The 9,585-nt window shown below is 37.2% G+C and overlaps 1 non-coding gene across 1 annotated transcript; it reads right to left on the reverse strand.

The window, feature by feature from the left end:
• Nucleotides 1-2,841: 2,841 nt before the first annotated feature.
• On the reverse strand, nt 2,842-2,948 carry LOC127125004 (small nucleolar RNA R71). Its single transcript, XR_007804472.1, has one exon. It is a non-coding gene; the product is annotated as a small nucleolar RNA R71 (small nucleolar RNA).
• Between the last annotated feature and the right edge of the window lie 6,637 nt (nt 2,949-9,585).

Genomic DNA, 9,585 nt, shown 5'->3' on the forward strand with positions numbered 1-9,585 from the left:
CATGTTTTCAAAAAAATTCATAAACTATCCAATTTTTAGGAGGATGTGTCAATTCAATTGGCGAATCCTCTTAAAACTAGAGTGCAGGCGCCAATTAGATTGGCTAGGGAATATGGTGCATCCAATTCAATTGGCGCCCATGTGTATTTTTCCAAAGGAGGTGCCAATTGGATTGGCACCTTAGTGTATTTTGCAAATTTTTTTGTTAAATAGTCTACGTGATACATAATTTCGAAATATGACCAATTCATATTAATATAAATCTCCGTTTACACAAAAAAAGACTAATGTTGATGATCGGGATCACCTAACCGACCTCCGGTCCCACATTCCCTAGCTACCTGAACCCGTGACCCTAACCTGCGTTGATCATTCACCACTGATGTTTGAGCATATGAGGGGTCAGGAACATCACTACCAACTACAAGAGATGTGATAACATGAAACTATATCACATTTTTAGACTTGATTTAATTAAATTATATCGTTATTTGATTCAATTTATTTTATATTATTCGATATTACTCGGTATTTTTCTTATTATTTATTTCACGTATCATTATTTAAAGCACATGTGAAAAAGAAAGAAAAGGGCTGCAAAAAGAAGATTTTCTAGGAAAAGAAGCAAGCTGAAGCACCAAAGCCCAACCCACGTTTGGAACAAAGAAAATTTCTGTCACGACCGTCACAAACACGTACCGAGCGCCACATCCTAAGACCTAGTGTTACGACCGTAACACATAGTGTGACGGACGTCACACATTCCACTCCTATATTTTAGGCTTTACGTGCGTAACGGAGTGGACGGTTTCCCCTAAATTTTCTCCTGCACTCGTAGACATTTTGAACCACACTGAAGACTCATTCTAGGAAACAGTTATTTTGGGAGGTGAATATAAATACACCTCACAAAAGCCAATTGAGTCGGTCTTCTCGGTACAATCTTTCCAGCATTATTTTTCCAGCACTCTAAATTTCCAAGCAATTTATTTCCTTTTCTTTTCTAGTTTAATTTCCGAAGCATACAGTTTATTTTCTCACGATAGTTTCGACACCGGAAATTATTGTGTAATTTTACTGGATCTAACCTTACGTTAGATCATAGTATTTTATTTCCTTGTTTTTACTTTCCTATCTGATTGAGAATTGTGAAGAACAAATCCAACCGACTTGTGGTGGAGTGTTCGAGCATCGAAGCTAGGAGATAAAATCCAGAATTCTAGTATTTTTCTAGGTTCATTAATTAATTAATTTATCGTTTTAATTTACATATGCTTTGTTCCGCTGTTTATATATATTATTTGTTTAATATGACCGTATTTATGCATGATTATTGTTTGTGCATGTTTATCATGTCTGGCTAATTAATTTAGATATCGTTATGTAAAATAAGCGGAATAAAGGAATTCAAATTGATTTGGTTTTAAATTTATTTCAAAATATAGTCACTCTTTTTCTGGTCTCAATTTACAGAGTTAATACCAAGGTTTTTGTACGAGAGTAAAAGACATAAAGAAGTTAAAATCAATAGAACGACGGTTTGAGTTTTTAACTGGACAGTGTAAATTGAACATTAACTTTAAATCAGGGCGAAAGCAATTTTTAAGGTTAATTAAATTCTAATCATTTTCAAAAATTATTTTTAAAAGTTAAATGTGAGGACGAGAGTTAAGCATTTAAGTTTAATCATATAATCTAAGTCAACAGAGCGAGAGTTTGAGACGAGGGTGTTTAAACGGTTAGTATTTTCTCAAAAGGAGTTTCTATAGATTCTATTATTTTCAAAAAATGATTTTAGATTTAACGAAATAGTGAGAGCGTATGTTAAAATATAAAGTCATAGTCTAACTCAACAGAGCGAGAGTTTGAGGAAAAGACTTTTAACTAATAGTGTCTATTGAAAAGACTTATTTTAAAATTAAGAAAAAGACCAACGAAGATTTGATTCCCCAATTACGACGAACTACATACTGATATCCATATTATTTGATATTTTATCTAGATCCAAATTTAGTTTTACTTTTCCCCCTAATCATTAAAGTATCATCCGCCTTAGCTTTACGCAGTAACCCTAGAAAAACGGTAGATCGATTCATTAAGTCCCTGTGGGATCAATATCTTTTAAAACTACGTGATTAGACTGTGCACTTGCAGTTAGTACCCCAATAGACTCATAAAGTCGCGATCAAGTTTTTGGCGCCGTTGCCGGGGACGTTTTATTTAGTCGATATCGTAACTCTCCGGTTACGCTGTAGAGACTAAGGCAATTTTTATTTTTTCCCTTTTTTGTTGATTTGTATGCCACACACTCGCTCACAAGGCGAGCCGTACTACTTACGAATCAACGACGTTGAACGATATCTCCGATTATTACGACGAATTCGGGAGTATCGTGCTAGAAACAATCTTCCTCCAATCAAAATTCCTGATCTCAAAAATCCCCTTCTATTAACGATACCAGCGATGGCCGAACCAGCTCGTGCTCTTCGAGATTACGCTGCTCCATCGCAAGATGAGCCGCATTCAAGTATTGCTCCACCCGCAATCGAAGCGAACAACTTCGAACTTAAACCGTCGTTGTTGCAGGCAATGCAACAGAATCAATTTTCTGAAAATCCTACCGAGGATCCAAACCTTCATTTATCCGTATTTGTCCAATACGCCGACACTGTTAAAGCTAATGGTGTCACTTCAGAGGCAATTCGACTTCGTCTCTTTCCTTTCTCGTTAAGAGATAAAGCTAGAAGATGGCTTCAGTCTCTTCCTTCCAACTCAGTCACCATATGGAATGAGTTGAAGAAAGTCTTTCTTGCCCGATATTTTCCTCCAAGCAAAACAGCTATGTTGAGAGCCCAGATAAATGGATTTAAGCAAAAAGATAACGAATCTCTTTTCGAAGCATGGGAAAGATACAAGGACATGATGAGACTTTGTCCACACCATGGTTTAGAAGACTGGTTAGTAATTCACACCTTCTACAATGGTCTCTTGTACAACACAAGGTTAACAATAGACGCCGCCGCCGGTGGTGCGCTTATGGATAAACCTTACACCGACGCTTATCAGCTTATCGAGAGCATGGCCCAAAATCATTATCAGTGGGGAAGCGACCAAACAGTGGTAGAAAAACCTCAAACGAAAGGTGGCATGTACGAGATAAGTAGCCTTGATCATGTTAATGCAAAAGTGGATGCTCTTGCCCAGAAAATTGAAAGTTTAAATGTATCACCTCCAGCCACCGTGGTTGCCGTAACTCAGAATTGCGAAGTCTGTGGAATTCAAGGTCACACTCCTACAGATTGTCAACTCCTAACAGGAATTCAAACAGATCAGGTGAACTATGTTCAAGGAAATCCTTACTCGCATACCTATAACTCAAACTGGAAGAACCATCCTAATTTTTCATATAAAAGTAACAACGCTTTATACGCACCAGGTCAAGCTCCCAGTCAAGCTCCAGCTGTACCACCTGGATATCAAAAGCCGACCCCATCTACACCTAACAATAACGTTCCTAGGAAATCCAACTTGGAAATCATGATTGAGAACTTCATAGCTTCTCAACAGCAAACCAATAAAGAGTTCTTAAACCAGAATGTACACACTAGCGAACAGATTAAACAACTAGCAAGTAAAGTAGATGCCCTGGCTACCCATAACAAAATGCTGGAAACACAAATCTCGCAAGTAGCTCAACAACAAGCGCCTACTGCTGCCCCAACTGGTACATTTCCTGGACAGCCCCAACCTAATCCGAAAGGCCACGCTCATGCAATTATATTACGAAGTGGTACAGAGATAGAAGGACCATCTGACCCAAGGATTGAGAACCAAAACTCTAAAAAGTCAACTGAGGAAGAAAGTAAACCTAAGGAAAAGGAAGAGTGTAATAAGGAAACCGTAGAAAAAAAAGAACCTTATGTACCTCCACCGCCTTACAAACCACCTATCCCTTATCCTCAAAGGCTAATTAAAACCAAAGACGCAGGCCAATTTAAAAAATTTGTTGACCTACTGAAACAATTAAACGTCACAATCCCTTTTACAGAAGCTATTACACAAATGCCCTCATATGCTAAGTTCTGAAAAGAAATTTTATCTAATAAAAGGAAACTTGAAGATAACGAAACCGTTACACTCACTGCTGAGTGTAGCGCAATAATCCAAAATATGCCTCCTAAACTTAAAGATCCTGGTAGTTTTTCTATACCCTGTCATATAGGAAAATTTGTCATAGACAAAGCTTTATGCGATTTAGGAGCCGGTATCAGTGTTATGCCCTTGTCCATATGCAAGAAACTTGAAATGGGAGAATTAAGACCAACTAAAATGTATGTGCAATTAGCAGATCGTTCCGTTAGATATCCCATAGGAATTATTGAAAACGTTCCCGTGCGCATAGGTCAATTCTACATTCCCACGGATTTTATAATTATGGACATAAGAGAAGATGAAGTTACCCCCATTATATTGGGAAGACCCTTCTTAGCAACTGCCGGTGCTATCATAGACGTAAAACGAGGACGACTCACTTTCGAAGTAGGAGAAGAGAAAATTGAGTTTATTCTTTCCAAATTTTTGAAAGCACCTACAATAGAAGACACATGTTACTTCATGGATATCATCGATGAATGCATAAAAGAAACAAAATTCGAAAATGACGATTTATCCGACTATCGTGTAGAAGACAGACTGAACCAATGTTTAGCAATAACATCAGACCCTACGCAATGCCTTAAGAAACCAACCCTCGACCTGAAAAGACTTCCCAAAAATATGAGATATGAATTCCTAGACTTAGAACTTGAACGACCAGTAATAGTCAATGCATACCTAGGAAAACATGAAACCGAAAAACTCCTACATATCTTAAGAAAATATCCAACCGCATTAGGATACAACATCACCGATCTTAAAGGGATAAGTCCTTCTATTTGTATGCACCGCATCATGCTAGAAGAAGACTGTAAGACTTCTAGGGAACATCAGAGGAGACTAAACCCGATCATGAGTGAGGTAGTGAAGAAGGAAGTAACGAAGTTATTAGAGGCAGGTATCATATATCCCATATCCGATAGCAAATGGGTTAGTCCTATACACGTAGTACCAAAGAAAGGAGGTATAACAGTGATCGAAAATGAAAAAGGAGAAACTATAACCAAACGAATTGAATCAGGATGGAGAATGTGCATTGATTATAGAAAGCTAAACAAAGCAACCCGAAAAGATCATTTTCCTTTACCATTCATAGACCAGATGTTAGAACGACTAGCCAAGCATTCTCATTTCTGCTATCTGGACGGTTACTCAGGTTTCTTTCAAATACCGATTCATCCTGATGACCAAGAAAAGACAACGTTCACATGTCCTTTTGGTACCTTCGCTTATCGACGAATGCCGTTTGGCCGGTGCAATGCTCCTGCAACTTTCCAAAGGTGCATGATGGCAATATTCGCTGATTTTCTCGAAACATCATGGAAGTCTTTAAGGATGACTTTTCCGTATGCGGGCTAAGTATCGAAGAATGTCTTGAGAACCTCGAAAGAGTTCTAGAACGATGTGTAAAAGTAAACCTAGTACTTAATTGGGAAAAATGTCACTTTATGGTACAAGAAGGAATTGTTTTAGGACACATCATATCAAATAGAGGAATTGAAGTAGAAAAAGCCAAAATAGAAGTAATCGAAAACCTTCAACCTTCGAAAACTGTGAGGGAAATACGAAGCTTCTTAGGACATGTCGGTTTTTACCGACGATTCATTAAAGATTTTTATAAAATAACTAAACCTTTAACCGAATTATTAATGAAAGACGCTGAATTCATCTTCGACAATAAATGTTTAGAAGAATTTCAAACACTTAAATAAGCATTGATCTCCGCGCCCATAATGCAGACCCCAGATTGGAATGAACCTTTCGAAATAATGTGTGACGCAAGTGACTATGCCGTAGGCGTTGTTTTAGGACAACGAAAGGATAAAAAACTTCACGTCATACATTATGCGAGTAGAACTCTAGATGAAGCGCAAATGAATTACGCCACGACCGAGAAAGAACTTTTAGCAGTAGTATTTGCACTAGATAAATTTCGTTCCTACTTGGTCGGAGCTAAAATAATCGTTTACACTGATCACGCTGCCATTAAGTACCTCTTAACAAAAAAGGACGCTAAACCTAGACTCCTAAGGTGGATCTTGTTGCTACAAGAATTTGATTTGGAAATCAAAGATAAAAAAGGAACAGAAAACGTAGTAGCAGATCACCTCTCTAGACTTGAAAACCTGGAACCGGAAAGAACATCGATCAACTATGATTTCTCGTACGATAAACTTATAGCTAATTTGGAAGAAAATAGAGCTGACAAACAGGTAGAAACCACCTTGGTTGTATGCGTTACACCATGGTACGCTGATTTTGTCAATTATTTAGCCGCCGGAGTGGTTCCACTTGATTTATCCTACCAACAAAAGAAACGATTCTTCCATGACATAAAACATTATTACTGGGACGACCCTTTACTTTTCAAAAGAGGCTCCGATGGTATTTTCCGTCGCTGTATACCTGAAGAAGAGGTAGAAAGTATAATCCAACATTGTCATTCCGCTCCTTATGGTGGACATGCAAGTACATCCAAAACATGCTCTAAAATCCTACAAGCCGGTCTTTATTAGTCAAACATATGGAAGGATGTACATACCGTTGTCAAGAAATGCGATAGGTGTCAACGCACAGGAAACATATCTAGACGTCACGAAATGCCACAAAAAGGCATTTTGGAAGTAAAAAATTTCGATGTGTGGGGAATAGATTTCATGGGACCTTTTCCACCTTTTTTCGGTAACAAGTACATACTCGTAGCAGTTGACTACGTAACAAAATGGATTGAGGCTATAGCTTCTCCAACAAACGACACACGAGTAGTAATTAAACTCTTTAAGAATATAATCTTTCCAAGATTTGGTGTCCCAAGAATAGTCGTCAGTGACGGTGGATCTCATTTCCTATCTAAGATACTCGAAAAATTATTGTTTAAGTATGGTGTAAAACATTGAGTAGCAACACCTTACCATCCTCAAACTAGTGGACAAGTGGAAGTGTCTAATAGAGAAATTAAACAGATATTGGAAAAAACTGTCGCTACATCGAGAAAAGACTGGTCATCAAAATTGCCCGAAGCTTTATGGGCATATCGAACCGCTTACAAAACTCCCATAGGAACAACCCCATTTAAGCTTATTTATGGTAAATCGTGTCACCTCCCAGTGGAGTTAGAACATAAGGCCTATTGGGCTATTAAAAATTTAAATTTAACCTATAAGGCCGCCGGTGAAAAGCGAATTCTAGATATAAACGAATTAGAGGAACTTAGACAAGATGCATACGAAAATGCCAAAATCTACAAGGAAAGAACTAAAAAATGGCATGATAAACGTGTATCAAGGAAAACTTTCAAACAAGGCGATGTAGTCCTATTGTTTAACTCTAGACTTAAGTTATTCCCAGGAAAACTACGCTCTAGGTAGTCTGGCCCTTTCAAAGTCACTAATGTATTTTCTAGTGGGGCTGTAGAAATTAAAGGAAAATCTATTGAGTCATTTATCGTAAACGGGCAGCGTCTAAAACATTATCATTATGCTGAAAACAATGAAGACTCGCAAGTCCTGCACTTAGACGTATTGCCTCCAAAATTAATAGATTAACATTTAATAGTTTTATGTCGAGCTTGCGACATTAAACAAAGCGCTTCGTGGGAGACAACCCACAAATTTTTATTTTTCTTTGATTATTCTTTTGATTTTATTCAGTTTTCATTCTTCATTTTCTTTATATTATTAAATTTTTCTTCTTTTCTTCTTTCTGCATCTGGTCAAATCCTGACTAAAATTCTTGTTTTTCTTTTCTTTAGTTAACACTAACCTGATGGCACATATTGATCACATGGGTATCAATTTCCGAGGGAGAGCTCAGAGACAAAAATTTGAAGAACTTGCTAAGAGAGAGATGCACCCAAATTTTTATGTTGATGATTGTGCAATGACCGTACTTGGGCTAAGAGATAGTGTCCTATATCTGCTGAGTCAAATAGGGTGGGAAACCACCCCTATTCGAAGACAATTTGTTACTTACCGGAGGCTAACTCTAGAATTCCTTAGCTCCTTGATTTATTTACCGAACCATGGAAAAGGAATAAACGAGGTTTCATTCAATTCAGGATGTTCAATATGGAGTATCAGTATAACATTAGAGAGTTTACTAACCTCTTAGGGTTCCCTACTTCTTTTGACACATTCACCATGAGCCAAGAAGACATCTTTGAATATCGAGAGCTTGAGCATTTTTGGGGAAGTTTGACGGGAAATGACGAACCTGAGGAACATGAGTTTCTTTCTGGAAACATACATAACCCAACTTTTCGTTATTTCCATAAGATCCTAACACACACTCTTTTTGGGAAAAGATCAAACATTACCACAGTATCACGTGATGAACTTTTCATAATATTTTGTGCTTCCCAGAATCGTCCAGTGAATGGTGCCACTTATATGTTGGCGAGTTTTGACCTCCTTATTCAAGATGACCGTGCACCGATTCAAATAGGAGGATTGATAACTATGATTGCTAATGCTATTGGATTGCGCCAACCCATGCTTGATTTGAACCCTTTTTGTGGTATTCATCCTATGAATATACTTTTCCTTTTCAACACTATGTTTATAGGAAACCTTGGACCTGAAGAGTTTGAACTATTAATTAACAACCAAGCTTTTTACCTATTCACCATGCCTAGCCCGATGACTAGTGTCCATAACCGAAATAATTGGCTCTACAACCTGGATGGAATGCCTTCTCCCGTTAGATCTGTTGAAACCATCCAAGATTATGAGATTCTTGACAACCAGATTCCTAATGATGAGTCTGATCCGCAGACACCAACTGGTTACCATGATGCTGCCTCTCCACCTCATCCTATCCCGTCCGCAGGATCGGCAGTACCTGATCTTAGACATCATATGCCCGGAACTGATTATAATACCGCTATTCAAGCTTTGATGTCAGAACAAGATGCCATTAGAGAAGAGTTAACTATGATGGGACATGAATTTATGGAATACATGAGTAGAATGACAAATCAATTTCACGAGTTGCTACACCGTGTCAATTCCTTTGCTCCTCCGACGAGAGATTCTACAAGTTGCTAGAAGAATTGCAGTTAACTAGTTTTAGTCTTAGGAAATTTATAGTTTCGTTTGAAAATATTTTTAATCTTAGGATTTATTTTTCGCATGTTTTATTTTATCTTCAGTCAAATATTACATTATGTTTATTTTTATGAAGCTACTGGCATTATTGGTTAAATTAAATTTCATTTTGATTTCTGCACTATCTAAATTTACCAATGATGATATATATTGTATGCTACTACTTACATGGCTTATTAGAGAAAAATATATATTCTATGGTGTAGTAAAGTAGCATCCATGACACAAAAAAACAACATAATAAAAATAAAAAATATAATAAATAAAACCAAAAAAAAAAAATATATAATAATAATTAAACACGCATGTTGTCACGAACGTTTTG

Source organism: Lathyrus oleraceus, chromosome 2 (assembly GCF_024323335.1).
Source record: "Lathyrus oleraceus cultivar Zhongwan6 chromosome 2, CAAS_Psat_ZW6_1.0, whole genome shotgun sequence".
NCBI lineage: Eukaryota > Viridiplantae > Streptophyta > Magnoliopsida > Fabales > Fabaceae > Lathyrus > Lathyrus oleraceus.